The sequence below is a fragment of the Rhodnius prolixus genome, unplaced genomic scaffold, assembly GCF_049639745.1.
Source record: "Rhodnius prolixus isolate KJV_2025 unplaced genomic scaffold, Rpr scaffold_14, whole genome shotgun sequence".
NCBI lineage: Eukaryota > Metazoa > Arthropoda > Insecta > Hemiptera > Reduviidae > Rhodnius > Rhodnius prolixus.
The window spans coordinates 3,165,349-3,190,689 of record NW_027411594.1 but is presented as its reverse complement, the minus strand read 5'-3'; the positions used below and the strand labels follow the sequence as shown (position 1 = coordinate 3,190,689).

Sequence of the window (25,341 nt, the reverse complement as noted above, 5' to 3'; positions counted from 1 at the left end):
CAGATGTGTTTTTATAGCTTTTTATGCTAGGTCTATTACAATAAATGATGTTAATTTTCCGAATCAATACTGGTGGTACCCAGAGTACTGATAACTGTTCATTAATGGAAGCCCACGTGAAAAAGACGTAAAACATCAATCTAATGTGAATATATCAACAAACATTGGTCAGGAATCTATAAGAAAAAGGGGATGTAGTTATTACACATAATATGCATGATTTCTTCTGTGAGAGGCTCCGGCCGCCCTTGACTCGCGCGTACCTTGAGGAAACGGGAAGTGGCCACTCTAATCACAACTCAAGATAATTACAGCATTTATTAAAACAGAAAAACAACAAACACATTATTAACAAACACCCAAAGTAATTATATCCTATGCTTCATCCCTTACATAAACCAACCCAATTGAATATACTATACAATTATCTATCAAACCTCGCTTCTAATACCTTCTAATAAATATCCCCACACATCAATAAGTTAAATAATTCATTCATTCTCCCACAAGTAACCCATTCAGTCTTTGCAACCACTGAGTCGACCATACTGGGGCTAAACAAATACCGCTATTAAATTACTACTGGGCTAAAACTCACCAGCCAAAAGCCAGCCGACGAACCTCTTCCACAGCATAAGTCTTCCTTCCGCCGGAACCACTGAGCTCCCCTGCAAGACCACTGGCTCCTCCGCTGGACAACTGGTCCCTCCGAAAAAAAGTGAGACCCGGGCCAGCCAGTAGCCCAGTTTTTATATACGATACAGTGTCGACTCAGCGGGTTCCCACACCTTTAGTAATTTAATTATTGATTTTCCTCCTTAAGAATAGCTTATTCACTTTCCCACGTCCTAATTCTTAAAATAAGGTAATGAACCCCAATTACAAAACAAACCCAGAAAATTCAAATACCTAAATTAAATGTTCTCTCTCTCTGACAAAAGCTGGACCCTTACACTGAAAATTGATACTTTCATTGGATCCTTTCAAGGAACCTAATCTTGCCGATCCTAGAAACTTCGACCGGAAATACCTCTTTTTAAAAAATCAATTTTTCACTTTTTTTCTTTGGAGGTTTTCTCGAGAATGGCTCCATCGATTGTGCTAAAAAAAAATCTGAAGGTCTCGAAATTTTGTTCGCAATAAACCACTACTACATATCGAAACATGTGAGGAACTGGTAGAGTCGAAATTTCTGGATAAAATTAGACAGCAAAATGAGAAAGGAAAAACGCCTTTCACTGACATGTTAATTATCGATTAAATATTGTCGATATTCATGGATATTTAAATTATTCAATGGAGAAATATATAATTTTCTAATGCATAATTTGATCATTTAAAAAGATCCATTCATTGTTAAAGTTTGGACCAAGTACCAAGCTAATAATATCGGCTGAGCAAACATAAAATTTGAAATGTAATTATTATTGGGGTATAAGTTAAAATGGACCACAGTCAGGTCAGGTCAGGTCACGGCGAGCTCCGCCCAAATGGCGATTCCCTCTACCAGCTCCCAATTGCTTATTATGTCCCCTCTCTGATTTTTCCATTATTTACTCGTATTACATGATTTTTCCCGATCTTTGTACATTGTTCTGGTTGGGGGGGTGATTTCAGCTACTTAGGATTGTTTTTTTTTTTTTTATCGAAATTCTTTTATAAAAATTCTTAATTAAGATGGTTAAATAAATATTTCTGGAGATTGCCGCAAAATTGCTGCTTAATTATTAAATATAATCCATAATCCGCGTGCCTACATCGGCTCATGAAGGCTTAAGTAAATCTCTCAACAATATTTTAGGGCTTATTTGAGAGTTTTAACCCAAATTTACGTGCTCATAAATATATTTATGAATGTATTTTTTTAAATTCTACCATGTTTCTGATTTTAAAACTGTTTTCTTTTATTTATTTTTTTGGGGGGGAATTTGATTTCCACTAAATCGGTGCTCGGTGCTCAAATCTTGTTTCCGGCGGAAACTGAAGAAGTGGGAGTAAAATGCTGTACTCGCAACTCCTTGAGTTAGGGTACTGCCCAGTATGCTTCTAGGTTTATAACGTTTTCTTTCGATGTACATTATGAGCGACATGTTCTTAATCAAGAAATAATATATTGAAAATGTATTCAGGTCTATCATGGTTAAGGCCTGCTATAGAAATAGAAAAGAAATTTATTATTCTGGGACAATTGTCCCCTAAGAATAAAAACAGGAACAAATAGAGGCCTTAACAGTTTGGCCTGTGATTATACAGAAATTAAATAAATAAATAAGTATTTACAAAAGTGAAAATATAATAAGTGAAAATGAAAGTAAAAATAAAATAATAAAACAGCAGAAATTAAGGAAATAAATTAAAACAATTATAATTTCGGAGGAAGCTGAATAGAAAGTAGATAACTGAATAGACGGGATTTAAAGATGGATAGGGTAGGAGCATGGCGGACAGATGAAGGCAAGGAGTTCCAGAGAGAGGTAGCACGTATTAGGAAGGACTTGTCAAAGGATGAGGTACGGTGAGAGGGAATATAGAGATCAGATGAGCGAGATCTAGTGTTACGGGAATGGATGGAGGATTTAAACTTAAGGAGTTGAAAAATATAGGAAGGCCTTTGAGACTGGATGACTTGAACAAGGAAAGAGGCCAAAAAATATTGGCGGCGATAGACAGGAAAAAGCCACTTCAACTCATCGTAGCAGTGCGAAATGCGAGGAGTCTCTGGGAATGCTGAAAATAAATCTTATGAAGCAGTTCATGAGGCGCTTAAGCTTAGCTTCAATATCACCAGAACGACCGCCATACACTAAACAACCATAGTAGAAATGGGGGAATATAAGAGAGGAAACTAGGAGTTGCCGGGTCTTAATTGGAAAAAGATAACGGGAACTATTAAACTGCTTAAGGATACGGATGGAACGACAAGAGATTTGGGAAACATGTTTTTTCCAGGATAGGTTTTGATCGAAAGTGATACCAAGGTTTTTCACAGAGGAACAATATTTTATTGGGGTATTGTAAAGGAAAAGATTAGGAAGAGGAGCCAATGATTTAAGGAGTGGGTTGGAGCCAATAACTATAGCTTTGGTCTTTTCTACATTCAGGGTAAGTTTATTGTTCGTGGCCCATGCTGAGATATTATTGAGGTCTTCTTGAAGTTTAAATACAGTTCAAACAAATCCGACGGGGAAAAGGATAGGTAAATCTGAAAATCATCAGCATAGAGGTGATGCTGAGAATGAGAGATGGAAAGAGGAAGGTCATTGATGTAAATTGAGAAGAGGGTGGGAGATAGGGAAGAACCTTGAGGTACACCGCGTGACAAAGGAAGAAGTGAAGAAGGATTACTATCGGGAGTGACAACGAATTGGGAACAGGAAGGATTGGAACCAACGGAGGGTGCTATTGGAAAAAGAGAGGGATTGTAGTTTAGATAGCAGGATATGATGGTCAACGGTATCAAAGGCTTTGGAGAAGTCTAGGAGTATAAGGATGGTAAGTTTTTGGTCGTCAATAGCCGTCTGCAAGTCATGGGTAATTTTCAAGAGTGCAGATTGAGTGGAATAAGAAGGACGAAAGCCAGATTGGAATGGATTAAGGAGATTGTTTTGTTCGAGGTAATTAGAAAGCTGGGATTGCACTAAACGTTCAAAGGGTTTGGAGAAATTTAATAAAATAGAGATGGGACGAAAATCAATAGGAGAGGTGGGATTTGAGATTTTATTAATAATGCTCAAGACTAATTTAATTTTTAAATATTTGTTAATTAAAATAAATAATAATTTGTATCTGGTCCAACCATTGGACTGGGACACACTGGTTTACTTCTTCTTGATCGCGAAAGTGACTGGTAGTGAGTCCAAATAGGGCTAACCGATCTTCAATAGATAATGGAGAGCGTTGTCTACAAATCAGTATAAGACAGTTTAGTCCAATGAAAAAGCTTTACGTGGAAATAAAACGGATATTAACTGTGTAGTTGCACTTTAAAATGACTTCGACTGGATTTTCAGCACCAGAAGCGATATTAATACCAAAGGAATACCAAGCTTGAGGATGCTGCATTTAGTAAATTTAATTCTCACTCTCGAAACTTTTAAACATCCATTTCCGGTTCAATGAGTAATTTTAATTACTGCTTTAATAGTATAATGGTGGATTCATTCAGAAAAAACAAATCTTTTTTTTTAAATTTTAATATTGGTATCTGAGGTGTAAAATGTTGAAAAGACTACTCGACAAACGATCAAAACTCACCCTGACGAACAAACGAACACTATACACCGCTCTACTTTCCCCAATATGGACGTACGGAATACAACTATACGGAAGTGCCAAAAAATCTAACATCAACCGACTTCAAACCTTACAATAAAAAATTCTATGAACAATAGTTAACGCTCCCTTCTACGTCTCCAATCATACTATACACTCTGATCTAAATATTCCTCTCGTCTCTGGAAATAGCCCCAAACTCGATAGACAAAACTCTACTCAAATCTACACAACCCTCTGATCCACAACATGTCTCTACAAGCAATTCCTTCAAATCCACATCGCAAACTAAAGCGGCGGTGGCCACGCTACCATCAGAACGCTGATCTCCAAGGATGGTTGCTGCGTAAGCTTGCCAACGTGGCGAACTAACGGCTTCCATCACTGGATGGCCGTAGTTCATTCCACTCTGGGTGTACATGCATGTGCGCCTGTATGCATTGTATACGTGCATGTGCATTTGCGCTGTCCTTTTCATCTCTTTTGCTTATTTTATTGACTGCAGTTGCAAAATAAATTAAAAAAAAAATAAAATAAATATTGGAAGCAATGGTAACCAATTAAATTGAATTAAATGAAAATTGATGTTTTCCATTAATGAAAACGGTTTTTAATTATTTAAATCGAAATAACGCTGGCAACTATGCAGTTAGATACTGGCAAGATTAATTAGCACAGTTAAATGGCAGACAGTTGCAATTAGCTCAGCAAGGCTAACTGAGCAGTAAGGTTATACTGACGGTTTACTGTTAGAGAGAGAGCATGGGTTCAGAGTGTTGTTTTCTGTTCTTTGGGCTCTTTGTCTGTGTGTTCGTGAGGTGTCAACTTTGATGTCCTGTCATCTTGGGTACTCATTATTAATACCCTGTTCCCAGTCACAATGGTTGTTACAACTTGTCTTGGTATTTAATCAGTAAATCTGATGACAGGTTGTGAAAACTTACTTTGTGAGTTTAAAATGATTAAAAATTATCAATGTTTTAATTGTTAAATACATTTTACGTAGCATTTTATTTTCTTACTCTTTGAAGGAGGGGTTTTTTAGAGAATGTGCAATTTACAATGCAAAAAAGGAACTTCATGAATTAAACATCCTAACTCAAGAAATCCATGGCAGTGAAATAGGAGGAATAGCTAGGAAAAATTCTCATACTGTAATAAACTTTTAAGACAGTTTTTCTTGAAAGACGTGCATATAAGTGGGGAAGAAAAAGCAGTGAACAGTGAACAGAGACACCCTGAAGTGGCTGGCTGAGATTCACTATGAGCGAGTGCGAACTGATTCACTTGGAAGTGGCGGACGGAGGAGGCCGCCGTCAGCCACTCTTCACTGGGGCATCCGCAGATTCTGTCCTGGTGAACTTGGGGCAGCAGCTTTAGCTGGAAAAACCACTCTACTGTCAACCATTTTTTATTCGCTTTTTAGATAGAAAAAGAAATGATTTCACCTTCAGTATGTCTTTTCCACCCATTAGTTATTATATCTTTTCCGGCTTTTACAGTAATTTTTTTTTCTAAAAACATTCTATGAGTGGAAAACCTTACAATAATAGCTAATTTTCAAAAAACTAAAACTGGGTTTTCACAATACAGTGTTTATCATTAGTATACGTATATATGATTTATTGATTCATCTTCAAAATATTGATTTTTGGGAATATTGAGATGCGGTCAATAAATTCACAAACTAAATTCTTTCTTCATACCAACGTTTCGGTAAATATGTATATTACCTTTTTCAGGATGTTGTAAAATTTGAGGGGGTTTAATGTTAAGCTACATCATCATATCAATATCCTGAAGAAGATAATAAATTTATCGAAACGTTGGTATGAAGAAAGAAATTCGTCTGCAATATTTATTGAAAGCACCTCAATATTCCCCAAAAATTATCAATTCAACCAAAACTATCCTTCAAAAATAATGTCTCAAAGTCGAAAAATAGAAACTATTCACCCGCTTCCGTTATTCAATTTTCAGTCAAACTAAGTGTAAATATTCCTATTTAATTTATTAATACTTTTATTTTTTTTAAAAAAAGCATAGTAATGCCTATTTTACAGGTGGGCTTTACGAGCAACTACCAAATTAGGTGCCGTAAACGGAGGCGACTAACAAACATACTTTACTACAAAGTTTTCATATTAACTATCAAATAAAATCCAAGATTTAGACTAGAAATTGAACCCACTAACCAACAATACACCTTAGCTTTGCGGGTTTAGCCTATAACCGCTCAGCTAATGGGGCGCCTTACAATATTAAAACCATTAAATAAAATCCAAGGCCTAGACTAGAAATCGAACCTACTAAACCAGCAATACATCTTAGCTTTGCGGGTCTAGCCTATAACCACTCGGCTAATGGGGGCGCCTTACAATATTAAAACCATCAATAAAATCCAAGGCCTAGACTAGAAATCGAACCTACTAAACAACAATACATCTTAGCTTTGCGGGTCTAGCCTATAACCGCTCGGCTATCGCAGCGCCTAATACCTTTTATCAGAATATAATAAAACAAGACCTGAAACAAATAGTAAAAAATAGTACTCGCCAATTTTCTTTTTCAGCAGGGCTTAACGTCCAACTACCAATTATAGGTGTCACTGAGGGAGGCGGAAACTCATTATTTACTATTAACCTTTATTCTAACAAACGAAAAGCAGCTACACGTGGAATTCGAACTGTAGGGAAAGGGTAGTAGCAATAAAGGAACAAATACTTTATGTAACCTTGTTTGAAAATGGTTGCTGAGGAAGTGACGTTAATGGCGAGAAAAACAGTGACGGAATTGTGAGAAATAATGAACGTAAGAGACGCACAGGGGGTTAAAATCTTTTATGACGCAGTTTTTAAAATGTTGATGTTCACGAAATATGACTACGGAGATAAAAAAACAAATTTGAATTTTTAAAGAAATATTCAAACAATCCCTGTTTACACAGTTTATCCCGGATTTTATAAATAAGAAAAAAGAAAATCGGAACGCAGAAACTGTCAAATTCATGAAGTAAATCCTGAAGGAAGGATAAATAAGCCATTTTGATTGGTAGATCTGATAAATTGATTGATCGTGGCTTAATGGCAAATGATTAAAGAAAAATTAAAGCCAGTATTATGGAAGACATGAAATAAAAAAAATCAAAAATCCTACAGCCATCAGAAGAGCGAGGTTAATACAGCCAGTGTTAATGCAATCTTGTCTGCGTAAAGTCCAGTCCATTAAGGTCTCCGGAAAATTGAAGAGTTAGAAGTGCTTACCACTGCAGGAGTTGGATTACAAACGAGTTTTAATTAAACTCTTTAAGTTGTGGAGAAGATACGTTTCTCCTCTATTGCCTCTCTCTCTCTCTATATATATTTTTGTCTCCGGAATTAGGACAAAGAGTCAGAGAAATGCGATTCACTGCTATCTTCTCTTCTGGCGGCCCCTTAGCTTTACTCTCTCCCTACCTCGGTTGTAGGAGAAAGAAGGAAATTTATCCTATCTAAGAAACAGCTGAAACATCTAAAAACCTTTCTTATGCTCTAAAGAAATACTAAGAGAAATCGTAAGCGTTTTTGTCTTTATTTTTCATAAATTATTAGTTCAGTTTATTGCTTAAACTAATTTGTAGTTGTCAAAAAGGAAGAACAATTATATTTGATGACGTATTGAAAATGAATTTGAATCGATAATACCTACACCATTTTTAAATGCAAAAATAGGTGCCAATGTTTTGCAAACCACTAAACAGTCACGGAATGAAGGGGAACTTTGAGTTCAAGCACTGGGTGATTTAGTCCTTAAAAGCTCCATCTTTACATGAGACTTAGGGCGCAACAATCTGGACTTGTTCCCTGGCAACAGGAGTTGTAAGTATTTTTTTTTTTGACGTTGCTAACTATCAGGATCTTAATTCAGTATAAAATCGATTTTTCAGTCTAGCAAAAGAAATCGATGGTTCATTTTTTAACAAGGCCAGATGATATTGCGTTATTTTTATAACTTTAATCACCATAGTTACCGTTGTTTTAAACTCGTAACTCCCAAAAAGAGATACATATCTACTCTTCTCGTCGGAAAGTTCATTCATCACTTTCTCATTCCTTCCATTCACCAATTCTCTATCTAATAATCATTTTTCAAACATTAATCAACGTCTATTACTCTTGCTACGAATGATATATTTATCATTCAGCCGTCAGAGGTCGATATATCATTAGAACTGATCCTAAATACGTGAATATCAACTCCCAGGGTAGACGAGACAAGCGAAAACAGAGTCATTACTTTTTCTTTTTTGCTCATGCTCGAATTAATTTTATCTTATTTGGCTCTCAAGATGATAATCTAAAAAATTGAATATTGTTCGCAATTTTCTTTGAATTCAAAAAGTAAAGTAAAGTAATCGCCTATTTTTTCAGGCAAGGCTTAACGTCCAACTACCAATTAGGTGTCATGGACGGAGGCGACTAGCAAACATACTTTACTGTAAATTTCTTTTATTAACCATTAAATAAAATCCAAGGCCTAAGACCGGGAATCGAACTCAGTACCACAATACATATTACCTTCGCAAGTCTCGCCTCTAACCGTTCGGCTACCGTGGCGCCTGAATTCAAAAAATATTTCGTCCCTTGAAAAAAAATCAGTAAAACTGGACTTGCTCTTACTAGAGATAAGACAAAGTAATGAATCCAGTAGTCTAGAAAACGGAAATAAATGGTATTTAAATTCAAAGGAAGGAAAACAAAGATAATGTAAGAGAACAGATCTTCGTTCGTTCAATAAGGAAAGGGAAATAGCTCCCCCACCAGTGTACAGCTTCAGAGATGTGATTGGAAATCATACCATTAATTAAGGACTGACTCGTTCATTATTTGGAGCAAGTTGATTGGACAGGTATATAGAACAGAGTGCGTAGAATGAGAACAATGATGAAGGCACTATCAATGATCTATTGATGAAGGGCAAATAGGTATTAATCCTAAGTACTGAAAACTATTCTGTACTAAGTAAGTCATCATTTGAGCGAGGAATATAAGGTTAAATTAGGGCGAGCTTCTCCCAAGTTATTTGCTTCTAATATTATACAATCTTACTGTAATAAAACAGTATATACGAGAGCAGCATGACTTTCCCGTTCCCCCAAATCCTGTCTAAAATTACTTTTCCAGAATAAATGTAAACTTGTTCTCTCCCATGTTAGTAAAATTATAAAAATTTCGACACAGGAAATGGGCACAACATTCAAACTCCTCAACTTAGAGCTTCATTTAATCATTTTTAATGTTATACAAATGAAAGATCCAAAAATTGTCTCAAAAATAGTCTCAAAAAAAAAAAGAAAAGCGAAATCTCCAAGAACAAATATCATTAAACATAAACTTTTCCTTGGATAATTTTTGCAAAAATACGATAGAAGTATAGAGAAATAAATAGAATAGAACTTTTAAAGCAAATTGTGGGAGATATTAAAGAGAAAATTTAAACAAACAAGAAAATTCTGTCAGTAAAGTGGGGCTTTCTGTGGAACGAATTTCCCCGACATTTTTCATCGTCCGATCTCTAGGTGGCTTCTACATCAAATAACTAATTTGAAGTTACTACTTAAAGTTTTCCAAATTAATCTATGCGTATAAGTGGGTAATTCGGAAAATCGCCAAATGTTCAGATCAGTGCTACTTAATTATCTTTTGGTCAAAGTTTTCTTTGGAATTTCCTTTAAAACTTCATAAAAAAAAATTAAAAATAAATCTTTTCACTAACAAATTGCAGAAAATTGTCTAATTATGTACAAGATATTAAATTAATGGAGACAATTCATTATGGAACTAAAGATGTGCAAAGTTTGGAACAGATTTGAATGCTGTAGAGGAGAAAATAATCTTTAGAAAATGATCACATTGACGAAGATAAATGGTACAAGTTCTACTTATCACAGAATTAGTTTACAATCATGTAGAAGTTTATGGTGACATCTACAACTTAAGTGTGTCGTTACTGTCATATGAGATAATATCAACATTGTAAGACTGACTCTTTTGTTAACCGTATTGAAGCGCTGTAATTCAAGCTTATCAAATAGAAATGTGAGCGATATATTATCGCGGAAACTGACAATGTTAAATCTGTTATATTAAGATAGAATTTGTATGCAATAATTCAAGAAGTTGTGAGTTAAGCTAAGTAATCTATTTCAGGTGGGGCTTAATACCCGACTACTAATCAGGTGAAGCTCAAAATTTACTATTGAATCACTTTTTTCTTCCAGCTGCACTACTGGGGGATCTCCCACTTACAAAGCTATGCTTCATAATCACTTCACCAATCCCGCCCTTAATTCAATAGGTTTATATAACTAACTGTATACTGGTTAGAAATTATTCTGATCAATCATTCAACACGTGCAAACAACACGTGCTCTCACTCAACCTGTCACCCTTTATTTACTTCCGCCTTGGGATCATCAAATTTTAGCAACCAAGGGCATGATGACGAGGAAGAAAATGACGTGTCTTGCGCACCTGCTAGCTAAACAATATATTCATTATAAACCGTTGACATATTATGTATGCAAGCACACCGCACTATCTTTTTGGTTGTAGAAGATTGACAAAGCTAGCCTTGTAAGAAGTGATAATAAAACCTGTGTAGGTATTGTCAGGAGGAAGTGGAAATGATGCTGCACGAATTATGTCAGTGCGAAGTGATAGTACGGCTCAGGATTCTGTTCTTCTGCGAAGCTGAAATGAAAGCTTTTGAACTTTGGCTAAAAGCCCCCATCAGACGCCTAAGTCTAAGTCATCAGACAGGAAAGTGCTTTTAAGTTAACGGCAGTGAACGGCTTTCTCGGCCATCCTCATGAAATCTAATCTCATTTCCTCTGAAATTTATCTCAATCCGTCTAACCTACAAAAGTCTGATCCTAAATCAGGAGAACACCAAGGTATCAGTTCATCTTCTGCACCAACAAAACCTTGAAGATCAACAAAGATCTTTTAACCCACAGTAGATTTAGCCTGACAGTCACTCTTCAAAAAAAAACTTATTCTAAAAAAAGTAACGTCAAAATTTTAACTATATCCGGATGATTTTCGTTAATACTTCAAATAGGCTTCACCTAACTTGACTGATGAAATTATCAAGAAAACTCCGTAACTCAATTTGTAAACACGAGACTATTCTACAATAAATTGCTAAAAAATCAAATCCAGTTATGTTTATAGAAAAGACAGAACTTTACCTCAGCAACCGCAAATAAAGAAGGGGATAGGTTTTCTCTCTCTCTTTATCACGCCAACAACATTACTGGCAATATCCTATTTTTTTATAAGCATTGCTTTGGAAAAACTTTATCAGAAAGTTACTTAACCTTAGTAAGTTGCTTATTTCCGTTTCCGTTCCAATCAAGATAAGTACCCAAAGATTGTCAGTCAATAAGCGGCCGCTCTAAAGCATTAACAACTTCTACGGAGCGTCTCCTTAATCAGATATCCTGAACAAATTCCAGTAACCACCAAAGCTATCTCTCTTCTCCTCCAGGAACGAACGAACAATTCAATCAACTAAATGATTTTCAACTACCAACACACCACCGTTCACACTATCAGCGTCCTCTTTACTTAAGTGTGGAAGGTGATTCCATTGGTGGAGTAGAAGAAAACATTCCCTGCCTCCAAATCAAACACTTAAAGTGAGATAAGGGAGTTTAATTTTTCTTTATAGCTTAAATATTCGAAAAATTACGTGTATATCAGTGGATAACTTGTGAGGACCATCTCTGAAATCGGATTTGTAAACATGCGAAAAAATGGCCACCAAATGGCGCTTAATAATACGACCATGAATCATTTTATCAGTTGGCATTTAGTTGTGTAGAGCATTTTTAAATTTACCCAATTCCTTCTACCATTTCTCTGTCGCTTGGATTCGATTATTAATCTTTGGTAATGGTTTCAAAGAAAAACCTTACATACCGGCAAAATATTTGGAATCGGAAATGGGCTTTAAATTAATTCCGGAAAGGGTGCCCTATACACTCAAAAGTAGTAGACCATTTTGGAACCACTCTCTGAAAACCACTTTAGCCATCAGATTTGATTTTTAATTATCTACTTTGCTAATAACTCTTTGGTTGCTTCGTATTCAAGTCAAGCTAAGCAACAGAAATTGGAATTGAACTTAAAATTGAATCGCTTAATTACACTTCCAAGTTCATCAGAACTAAAGCGGATCTCTCTGTACCAATAATAATAATCTAATCAGGCCGACTAAGTGCAGCACCAAATTAAGGTAAACGGTAAAGTTATTTAGTGACGTCAAACGGCTCTTAAACTAATCGATCATTTATTTAGGTTACTGTCGTGTCATCTTGGTAATGAAAAATGAGGTCACCCTGGGTTATTTATTATTTGCAAATCAATGAGCAGCATCAACCTGCTGCTACAATTAACGGGGGAATCTATATCAGATAGTATATTGCAAAAATAAAAATACTTCCGTTAAACCCTGTTAAGATTAAGTTCCTACGTTTTTAAGACTATCGTATTTACTTTCGAAACGGAAACTTTAAATATTAAACTTTAAAAAAATGCTTAAAGGTAAAGTTCTAGAGCTTGTTTAAAGTTAGAGGATGCCCTATTTTTTTTTCCTGAGGAAGGATCTTTCCTTGAACATATTTTACTTTACGAGTACTTGATCATCACACCTGCGATCTTCATCAAGACATAAAAGCATCAACTAAATAAAAAGTTGACCTATTTATACATTCAGGGGCGTTTATTAGAAAGTAAAGTAATTGCCTATTTTTTCAGGCGAGCTTTACGTCCAACTACCAAATTAGGTGTCGTAGACGGAGGCGTTTAGTAAATGTGCTTTACTATAAATTTCTTTTATTAACCATTAAATAAAATTCAACTTCAAAGACCAGGAATCGAACCCACTAAACCAACAATACATCTTAGCATTGCGGGTCTAGCCTTTCTAACAGCTCGCCTACCGTGGCGCCTGCAAGTATTTGTCTAGTGATTATATAGAGTAGAATTTTTAAATGGTAGATCCCCAGTTCGGAATTCGCTACTTATTTGTTGCGGGACAAAAATGTTAATAGTAAAGTAAGTGCTTTCGCTTCTGTCCACAACACCTAATTGGTAGTTTGGGGGTTAAGCCCTGTCTAAAAAAAAAAAAATTAGCGATCATTTTACTTTCTAAATACATCGAAGATATGATAGAAGAATGAATATTAGAAGTGATGGTGACGTAAAAGGGGGTTGAATAATGATGATTGGCTGGAAAGAAGTTAAGTTAACTTTTTCTTAAATGAAAAGTCATGAAGCTATTAAAAAAAATTTAGAAAAATCGACGCTTTTCCGAAAACATTTGACCGACGCAAATAGCTACACGAAAAATCGGATTCAAAGATTCTTAAAACGGATATTTCTGATAGAAAATCGATACTGAAAATTTGACACGATTACAATATTGGGAAAATTCTATTTCCCCAAATAAAAGAGTTAAAAAAAAAAAATATCTCCCCGTTAAACAGCTGTGTAAGTAAAAGCAGTTACATCTTCTCAAATGGTTTAGCTGCTCCAAATAAATTATGTGGTTCTAAATTTATCTGTTTCAGCAAAATACTTGAAGGTACTTAAGCACACATACACAAAGACAAAAAAATACAGAAAGTTTTTCCCTTCGAAAAATCCACTTAAGTAAGAAACTTCCATTCCATTGTGACCTTGCCAAGAGAAGAAGGGCAGCAAGTATCACATAAAGGGCAAGTACCGTAGGAAAGTTACAGTCTTAAGTAGCCGGAAAAACTAGAAAATAAGTAAAAGTATTTTGGAGTAAGTGAAGGAGGAGTGTTGCTATAGAACTTGTCTTGACTTTCCTCAGCCCATAACCGCCCATTGTCCTTCTACGTCCTTCTTCAGGAATTATTGCGCTAAGTGTTGGCGGCCACTTACGTCACAAGGTCTTTGTTTTGTCAGTTACATAATTCCCTAGTTTTGAGGAAAAAGCTGATAAATATTGCGTAATACTTCCATTTCCTGTTGTGTAGCTAGTATATCATATGTAGCTATTTACAAGGTCCCTTTTTGTTTTTTAATTTGTTTTCCGAACTTCTCAACTGCAATACAATGATGTCATAAGCAAACATCCTGAATATAAATACAATATACACACGTGTAAGCAGTTAAATGGTCATGGGACACCTGGAATCTGCGAGGAGGATTAGACGGGAGTGTTCAGGATGAGTGGATTAGAGGATTGTATTGGGAAACGCCTATTTGGCGTGGAATTTCTAGTAGCGGGATTGGGCCAAATCTGTGACAGAGGGAATATTTAGGGCCGTTTAGATGGTGAGGTTTGAGTCATAAAATAGGGTGTTTACTATGGTTTTTCTTAGGATTCAGGATTGGAGGGTTTCTATTCGGGTTGAGGTTGACTGTCCGTATAGATCCAGCTTGGAGTACAGTATATTTTTATTTTATTCGTCAGCGTCAATTTAGAGCGTTTGTCAAGTAGACTTTTCAGCAATTAGAATCTAAATTTAATCTACAGATATTTTTTTAAATTTACTTTGCATACTTCACAGACATAAGTTCATTATTAATATTCTAAAAAAACGCATTTTTTTTATATATATATTTTATCCCATATTGCATATGCACCAAAAATATCAACCATATCGTATGTAATCTATTATCCAACTCGACTAAAACTTTTACTGTTTAACTTAAGGTTTCCCAAGATGAAAGATAATACTTTCAAAGTAACTTTCTCCATTTATTTTTTCCATTTTATTTTCTTATTTCCTTTTCTCTTTGACTTGGTTAAAAAAGTTTTTGGATAGACATTGTTCTTGTACAAATGAAATGGAATACCATAAATTGTAAACTTTGTGGATTTGCGATTGTTAAACGAAAAACAATATCGTTTTTCTAAAATGATCACCCAGTAAAAATTCTGCGTTTTATCATCAGAAAAGTACGTATAAATTTCCAAATAGAAAAGCAAATCTTTATTAAAAAAAAAAATAATAATGAGTGAACAACAAATAAAGAAGATAAGTAACAAAAAATTGATGTAAAGATAAATTAATAATTCATTATTTCCAACTAAAACGGACTGTAAGAACAAAATGCACACTTTTTGCTCAATAATTTGCAATATACACTTTTTTTATACATAATTAAGTTCGTTATTTAACATTTAATTTAAATATACATGCAATAGAAAATATCAGGGCGCCACTTACTTGAATAAGAATGCAGTAATTAAAGGGGAATAATCAGCACATACCTGAAAACAAGAGGAAAAATTAATCAATTTAAAAAAAATTAATTATAATGTCAACAATCAGGATCATATTTTCCGGAAAATTCAATTGATTTTCATTATTATTTTATGTTTGAAGTAGTGGCTTCTTCTTAGAGAAAAATAGTTTGGAATTGCGACTGGTTATGAGCTTTCTAGGAGCAGTGTTCTTCGGGAACAGACTTCTGTTCATAGTGTCCGAGGATTTAGTTTATTATACATTATAATACTATGAGAAAAGATTGGTACTGCAGAATCAAATATGAGCAATTCTTTTCTCTTTTTAACTATGATGTCGAAAAAAAAACAAACATTTTCAACCTAAGAAGGTCAGAATGTGGAAGCATGCACAGCAATTGTGGAGAGGATCAAAGTTCGAAGGATGAATGACCCTAAAGGTTAATGAGAACTAAGGAACAAGCTCCTGGAAATAGCACAGTTGATGTTACATTCAGACAGGATCTTGTAAAATATATTCCCACTAGATTATAGTGGGGGGACAACCTGGTATAACCAGACTAAACAACCGGGGACAGACCCTTGTTCCACAGGGCATTATAATTCATAACTCCTGAATATGATATACCAGACGAGAGTGTGTTAGGTTTGTAAAAGTCCTTATTTCTGGAATAAGTTCCCAGTTACGAGTGTATAAATATCTCCATGGATGGTGATGGAAGATTGTGACAAATTCTAGTTAGTAGTTAGTGGCCATTTACAGGCTCTAAATTTTGTTTCTTGTTCTGACATTTCTAAACATTTCTCTGTCCGTTTCATTCCTCTCTGCAGCAATTGCAGAGATTAAATTATTATACATCACTGCCTGCATCCATAATTCTTCTGGAATGTGTGGGTACCCATTTCAAAGCATTAACATTCTTACTATTTTACATAAATTCATAAGTCGTAATTCATATTGTTGGTCCAAATATGACGCAGTTATTACATCATATCCTCCTCGTCATTCGTAGATGATAATTATATATGCGCTACTGAATATTTATTTTTTAATACAAAAAAAACTATACATAAACTATCGTTATTTGAAAATAAATGTTTAAATTTTGATGCTTTACATCGATAAGCAAACAAACATAAGTTATTGTTCATTGTTTTTGGTGACTGATTCATTTATCCAATAGGCTGAATATATATTGCCAATTTCAGTCATGATTTTCTATTATGCCGAGCTTTTCAACTAGGGACTAGATCATCTTTAGGGCTGTAGAACATATTTGACAATGTAGTTATAGTTACAGTAATTGTATTAAAATGCATTGGTATAATGTAAAAGCATTTGTAATTATGACATGACCGAAGATACACCAATCTTATAGAATGTAAAATATTATATCGTCAATAAGGTAAACTTGTAAACCTTTTTGTAAACTAAATTACATTATGCAAAGCATTCTGATACAATTATTGTATCTAAGTACATTTTAAAATACTCGTATGTTCCACAGCCCTGAAGAAGACCTAGTCTCTAGGTCGAAAGCTCGGCATGATTTGGTTAAATATTTTTCAATATTTTTACATCCAATTAAACATAAGTTAGTTTAAGTGGGGACAGTCTATAATAATAATAATAATATAATAATAAGCTGTCTTTATTTATAAATATACATAAGGACAGATGTGACCCTTGGTATAGAACCATCAGGGGAGAGGGGGGTAATTTTTCATAAATAAATTTTTTCCTAAAAAATAACTTAGAATCATTTTCTAATATAAACCTTAGGCTACAATAACACAGAACTAAATAGAAACTTAAATAAAATTAAATTCAGCCACAAGTTGTTGCCTATACTTAAGAGCCATCCTACAATATTTCAGTACTAAATCCCACTGCTTTCCGTTTAAGTATTCCTCTAATTGGGCCATTGACAAAAAATCCTCATTGAAATAAATTCTTCTGAATTCTTTCAATATAGGACACGTCGCCATAAAATGAAATACAGACTCTAATTCTTTTGTATTACACATTGAACATATTTGTGGACTTTCACTATTGTACCTTTTATAATTTAAACTCTTTAACAAAAACTTACAGTTTAAAATGTTAAGTATAAGGGTTGATTAAACGCCAAAAGGTACACAAATCAGCTAGTACCCAACATTTCATTAATACTTCATTGATATTATTTTAAGTAATTTTACTACATTAATTTTCATTAATATTTTTTTGAATTTATTAGATGTTTCACAGACCCTTATGCTGGCCATTTTAATCTACACAATATTTGTTCAAGTAGAACACCATTTAACTTAGATTGACTGTAATAAGATAAATAAGATATGCATATTTTTATGACAGCTAACATAATTATTCCAGTATTTTACTAGAAGTAAAATTAGAGGGACTAAATTAAATTACAATTGAGAAATGAATAATTATTGCTGAATAATTTACTTGATATTACCTACGCGTTATTTGTGCTCACGAATACTTCGGAAAGACGAATTCTAGACTGAAATATTGTTTTAAATCCGTGATTCAAATTTAAATAGTAGCCGACTCTGCCTTTGTCTTTTTTTACTTTAACGTGCATGTACATACATACGATATATGTGACTATTCAGAATAAAGAGCATAATAAAGATAAATCAGAAGAATAATTTGGAATAAAGCTAAAATAAAGTACCTATTTAATTACGAAAATATAATATACATTTTATCATAATTATAACAAAAAAATAAAATATTATGAATGAACAAAGGGAAGGGATTAGCTATGCGGTTAGCATATTGGATTCCCACGTGGAGGTTCCGGGTTCGAATCCAGCTGCTGACCCTTAGATTTTCTCTTTCTAAGAGCTTCTTACAGCTCACTGTCCGGGTGATGGACAGAGTTGTCTGTAACGAGAGAACACTGTCCGGAGGCCGGCAGTGCACTGAAAAAAGCTGCGAGCGCCAATAACCGCAGATTGTTGAAGTTGTTGAAGCGACTTAAATCATAAAAAAAAAGAAAAAGAAAATGAATGAACTGGCCAGCATAAGGGTCTGTGAAACATCTAATAAATTCAAAAAAATATTAATGAAAATTAATGTAGTAAAATTACTTAAAATAATATCAATGAAGTATTAATGAAATGTTGGGTACTAGCTGATTTGTGTACCTTTTGGCGTTTAATCAACCCTTATACTTAACATTTTAAACTGTAAGTTTTTGTTAAGGAGATTTTTGTACCTTTTGGATAGATTTTCTTTTTTGTCTATCTTGCAAAGTTACATATCTGCTTTTCAGATTTTATTAAAATTGGGAATAATAAATTTAATTTTATCATTATAACCTGAAAAGGTGTTAAGTCGGAGTCACTACCACTGGACAGATCTTTTTAAAGAATGATTATAGTTGCGGTCCCCAAGCCATCCTCAATAACAATTTTTTTTGAGAAAGCGTTTTGAATAAAATAGGAAGGTAATTTGTACGTAAATAGCAAAATTAAACTGCGATTTCAGTACTTCCCTTTAAGAGGAGTAAGAAAAATAAACTGCGATTACAGTATTTCTCCCTAAAAGGCAAAGAGGCAAAGATTTTGAATCGAACTACAATTCATTGATGAAAATCGGTTCACTCATTGAAAATTTTAACGATTGCAATACTTCCTCTTAGTAGGTGTAAAAGCATGATGGCACTTCACAGCCACGTAGAGGAGCTTTAACCACTTCTTCTTACTAAATTTTATCAAAATCGGACTAACCGTTATAGAAATATTGGTAATAATAGGGCCTTACTTGGGTGGGGCAAACTCCCCTCCTTATGAGGCACAGCGTCGAGACTTTTAAAGTGCAAATCTGTACAAAATTTCGATTCGAATGACACTTTATTCATGAAAATCGGTTCACGTTTCGATAATTTGAAACGATTGCTATACTTCCCCTTAACAAGTGTAAGAACAGATCGTCGCTTTAATGTTACGTAGGGGAGCCCTAACCCTGTCATCCTACCAAATTTTATCAAAATCGGGCTAAGATTTACAGAGTAATTAATGATAATAATTTTGGAGGGGGCCTTACATAAAGGGGGCTAACTCCTCTCCCATTCGATGTGCAGCATCGAGACCCCCAAAAGGCACATCTACATAACATTCCGACTCGAATGACACCTCATTCATGAAAATCGGTTCACGCGTTTAGGCGCTACGTTGTTTACAAAAAAGGTAACAAGAAGAAGAAGAAGAAGAAGAAGAAGAAGAAGAAGAAGAAGAACAAGAACAAGAACAAGAACAATTTTTGAAAATGCCGTTTTTGCTCATTTTCAGCATCTTTTTTCTCAATATCTATCAAATCTAGGCTGTTGCAAAAAAATTACAGTTATAAAGGAGGGTTTGGAGTAAGATTTAAAGAAAATTTGGGAATTTTATCTTTTATAGAAAAAGAGAAAAAAATTGTCAAAGTTAGGTGTTTTTCAACGTTACGCTTTTTCGTGCAGTTTTTGATGATCAACCCTTATACAACTGTCCTACCGGACAGTTTTAATTCAATAACTCGGCTCTTATCTTTATAATTAGGCTTATATCATTTATATTGAAATTGTTATTAAAGTAAGCTGCTTCATCTTTTAAATTATAATTTAATAGCTTATAAGTCGCACTAAATAAAGAATTCCTTGCCTTGATACCAGCTGTTTCCACAAAAGTTAACCTAATTCTGTCTCTAAGTTTTACAAAGAACTTTTTCCATTCATTATAGCTATTGCTTTTGAAATCATATACTAACCCGTACTCATTATTTACATTTTGAAGCTCCCGATACCAATATACACCTCTCTTGATAACTTCAAGCGCCACAAGCTTTTAGGTTTAAAACTTTAATTATATACTCATGATGAAGCTTTAGTGTGTAGAGGTACATTGGCGGAATCTGGGTTTCTAATATTAAGGCATAATTCGGTGTATTGTGAGGTAGTCGCAATAATTTTTTCATAAAAAAAAGAAGCAAATAACCGGTCAACCTGGTGATATTTCTTCCCGCCCCACACCTGTGCCCCGTAACACATGATAGCTCTATTCACTGCATTAAACATTTGAATTTTGGCGGACAGTCTATAATAATGATTTGAAAAGGTACAAGATTTAAAATGGCAAGAATGTTTATTAAGTAAAAAATTAGTATTGGTAACGTAAAAATTAATTTAAATTTTGGAAAATGACGCATGAAGTTATAACGTCCGGCTGAACCATTTATTTATTGATTTGATTATAACAACTGAAAAAATTTGGCCATAAATAATTCAGCTGTTCTGAACAATAAATTGATGGAAGAAACTAGCCAATGGTAGCACTATGCATTAAGAGATTTGACAGCTATAGTCTTATATGTTGACTTGAGCAAATCAAAGAGGCGTTTAAGACGTCTAGAAGGATTGTCAGAAGCTGACAAAAGGATTCTGATGAACAGATACGGTGCTGCGGAATTTGTAATAGTGGATTTAGGTTTACGGCGGACAGCAAAGGAATGTTGAGGTTATTATGATTGGTTCGGTTGGATTCATAGAAGCGAACATTGACTGCTGTGCGAAGAAGTTTTTGATTGCTAGGTTTGAATTTTACTTAATTTTATTTGCAAATAATAGAAAGAAACATTTTATTAACAAATTTTTTAAAGAAAATTTGGAATAAAGGCTGACTTAAAGACGAGGGGATGACTGGGCTCCCTTTTAAAGAGGAATTTCAGTGAACGTAACTTATTAGCTACTAAATAATGAAATATGTTACCAAATTTCCAAATTTGGGCGATTTCTTCCAATCAATGAAATTGAATAATATTGAAGTGAACTAGTTTTTCCTATGAATACTAAGGCTCAAGAAAATTTAATTATACACATGCTACAATAAGAGAAAGACGCGTGAATGAGTCCTGAATGTCCCGCTGATTTATCTGGAATCTCTCCAGGAGAATTTTTCCTAATAAACTTTGTTGTACAGAAAAAACATAAAAGTGAGACTTTCCTCGAATGGAAACGTAAAAAAAATTGTTTTTATATAGAAGGCACTGGGGGAAAAAGTTGTGTAACTGTGGAAAAGCTTGTTCTGACGCAGATGTTGGTTAAATTAATTATCAGTGAGGAAAAACTGAAGGCCAGGAAGAGAGAGGAAACCGATGAAGTCTTCCAGTGTCATCGACTACATTGTTTTATGAAATTGAATTTTATACATTTTTTTGTGTGTGTTTACTTCTACGTTCTGAAAACTCTGATAATTGAATAGCAGGAACGAATTTTCATCTTTTGTGACGACTGAAATATATTAAAATGGAAGAAACACATATTTATGTGGCTCTTCGGGTTAAAGGAACCGAAGCGGCGGATCGCTTAACCTGGGAAGAGACTTGTGCAGTGCCCAGGGGATACTGCACCCTTTTCCTGACCTTTAATGGGTACATTATAAGAGGAGTGGTAGAAGATGGTCCGGTCCCACAGGTCAGGCGAAAAAGTTTATAAGTAGCTACTCGATTAAACTTACTGAGGCATTACCTACTTCAGCCACACAGACATTAGGTTAATCGTAGGCTATTTCAGTGACCATTGTTCGTGGGCATCGTTCAGGTTCTTACAGACGCTGGACTGTATAGAATCTGTGAGGAAGAAGAGGAAACATAAAGGGCTAGTTTGGCTCAGGGCACAGCTTTTCGAAGAAGAAGAAGAAGAAGAAGAAGAATCTGCTCCTTTATATTTAGTCCAGGATTCTATCATCAAACTCTAAGTCAAAGTCTAACTAAATAGACAGAACTTAAGGGGTTGCTCTAATTAGTGGTTGCCACAATTGACCCTCTAAGTGGACGGGACGAAGCCTTTCTGGTCCGCTCTTCATAGAATCTAACTAACCTATAGTTATGTAGAATATTGTCAAAGGTAACTATTGTCAAAATATAACTTATTCATTGGTTAACAACTCCTGGGAAACTAGAAAATAAATTTATTAAGCTTTTCCGACTTTGAAAACTGTGAGTAAAGAGGGGGGGGATGCTACGCTTTGCGTTCCAAATAAATAACTATTTATGCAATAGTTTTAACTTTAAACTATTTCAATCCTGAAATTGTGCACTAACTCGCACCCACAAAAAACTAACAGATCATTCTTTTAAACCACTTTTTGTGGAGTGGGGGATCAAAAAATCTCAAAACATATGTATCTGTGCTAAACTGAATTTGGAGGTGTCAAATTCAATTAAACCACAGACCGCTTGGTGCCACAGACAAGATTCAAGCGGGCCTCAACATATTTACATATTTATACCTAGTTTTCCAATATCTGGAATCAGAGACTGAGAACAGTCTTTAGTAAGGCAGATAGATGTTTATGAGTTAATCTTGATCTGTATGACGTTTTATTTAATTTCATAGACAGGAAATAGTTGCTCACACAAGTAGGTACTCCAAAAATAACACAAAATTGGTACAGCAAACATTTCTGGATATTTCTCATCTAAATAAGAATATATTTTGGGAATTCCTACTTCGTCTTTTAAAATCGTATCATTCTGGAATTCCACTGAACATTTGGAACTAAGTCAGCGCGTTTATACAAGCCCAAAGACCCCCCACAGGAAAGGCCCTGGGCCACGTGTATACTCGTCTTCAGTAGTTAAAGGGTTAACAAGCAATTGGTGTATACGATATTGCCTCGATCCTCCCCTAAGCGCTATTTCCTTCATAAAAACTTGTTTTTCTATTTTCATTCTATTTCTGTACATCGTAGGCCACAAGAAATTACCTCGGGGGCCGCCAGTTTGATACCCCTGGTTTACATGATTGTTGAACATCAAGAGAAAGTGAAAAAAACCCATTTATTTTCGCCTAGACCAAAAGTTGACATGACGAAGCGATGACGCCATTCAGATTAATATACAAGAAAACAAAAAGGAACAAAAAGTATCAAAATGAATGACGTAGATAAATACTTCTTAACCCAGAACTGAGCTGGTAGTTTCTCTTCCAACAAAATTAAGTGCCACAGCAGGAAAGACTTTTATCCTGTTACATTAATCTCATCATGTTACTGACTGTTCTCAAGAAAGCGGAACAGGGACTTGCTTTTCTCCCAGTAAAACATCTTATTCTTGGCACTGTTTTGAGGAACGAGCTAAGTTCTACTGATGACTTATAATCCAACAAAGTTTAAAAACACTTTTGAATGGCTCATTTTTAATATGCTCTCTTCTTAGATTCTCTTGGCCTTCTCTTACAACTCGTCCAAGAGATTATTGCAATCGTGCGGTTTTTAGTTTTAACTAGGAGGCGAGATTTAAGGTCACCTGAACATTTTGTTCTGCGCAAGGCAGGTTCTAAGATTAGTTTTATTGTTCAAATGTTTGTTTTTGTAAAATAAAAAAGAACACGAATAACATTTACTTTTCTATTCCCTTTTTTTGTAATCATAAAAAGGGAATTGAAAAACTTCAGACAAGAATAAACTACCGATAAAAAGATGACCTCATGACATGACGTCAAACATAAAAAAAAGAAGAAGCTCCATTTTCCAAACTTTACAAAGTATAATTGAGCAGTAGGATGAGTTCATCACTTTCAACAACAATTTTTATTACTTGATCATGCTGTAAAGGTTCAGCATCTTGGTTCATCTAAACTATATTACATCTCATTTCCATATACAGGCTTTAAACTTCGCATAAATTTCTTTTATGTTTCTTTTTGTCAACAGAAAACTTATTGTACTCGCGCCAAATGTTGAATACCGAATTTTTCACAGGAAATATCTGTTTTCAGATTTCCAGAAAAGCAGGATAAGTGGTTTTAAGGAAGTGCGAGTTTATGAAGACTTGAGCGCAAAAAAAAAAGGAGGAAAATTTCAAGATGCTCAGACTTTTCTTATCAGGACACTCCCACAGGAACTGACAGTAACTTAGTCTAGAAAATCTGGAAGTCCCATTTTGTAGATTATTGTCCACCTTTTTTTCTTTTTGAGAATTCCTAGAAAATTGTTACAAAGATTTCTTGCTTTTAAACATCATATTTAATATAATGCACATCTGTAAGAGCAGGGGCCCCCAAACTACGGCCCCCCTGAGGAGATTTATCCGGCCCCCGCCGCACTTCCGGAAGGAGCATCTTTTTCATTGGTGGTCAGTGAGAGGAGGAGCACTACATGTGACGGTGCCGCAAAGCGCTGCGTCGCTCATTTAGAGTACTACTTCCGATGACGCAGGAGGCACCGAAAAATAACAGCAGAAGTAGGAAGAAAGGCAAAGAACTAACTAAACCGGACATTGGACCATCTCATTAGCCAAAAGCAGGTCCATAATTCCCATAGAAATACTGGGGCAGTTTGTTTGTTTTAAGTTTACTTGTTCTTTATTTGAAATATCCTATTTGTTCCCGTTTTGTTTTTTGTTTTTACTTTAAAATAGTTTGTTTTATGGTTCGGCCTTCCAACGGTCTGAGGGACAGGGAACTGGCCTCCTGTGTAAAAAGTTTGGGGACCCCTGTGTAAGAAATTCAAGATATTTATTTGAAACATTTTTCATGAAAAATTGCTATTAAGAGCATTTATTGAAGGTACCCCTGAAGACAACCATAGTCCCTAGATCGAAAGCTTGGTTCAAAAGTAAAACATTAGGACGGTCTTTAGCAGTTATCTTTTTCCCTTTTGGGCATACTTTTTCCCCATTTAAATGTTTTACTGTCAGCAGAACAAACCATTGTAGACATTGTGTGCGCCCAAATTCATGATAAAATACAGAAATACAAAGAATAAATATGTCTCAAAAAGTTCTGGTCTCCGTAATACCTAATCGTG

General features: G+C 34.8%; 1 protein-coding gene across 4 annotated transcripts in view; it reads right to left on the bottom strand.

The window, feature by feature from the left end:
* The window catches only part of LOC141451663 (potassium voltage-gated channel protein Shaw-like), a 231,910-nt gene that overhangs the window by 167,058 nt on the left and 39,511 nt on the right, over positions 1–25,341 (bottom strand). Inside the window, exon 1 of one of the 4 annotated variants that reach the window (XM_074123154.1) lies at positions 599–713. The exons of the other annotated variants lie outside the window; for them this stretch is intronic. The gene's annotated coding sequence lies outside the window, so the exon portion shown is untranslated. Of the gene's footprint in view, positions 1–598; positions 714–25,341 lie in introns of those variants that run through there. 4 annotated transcript variants of the gene reach the window in all.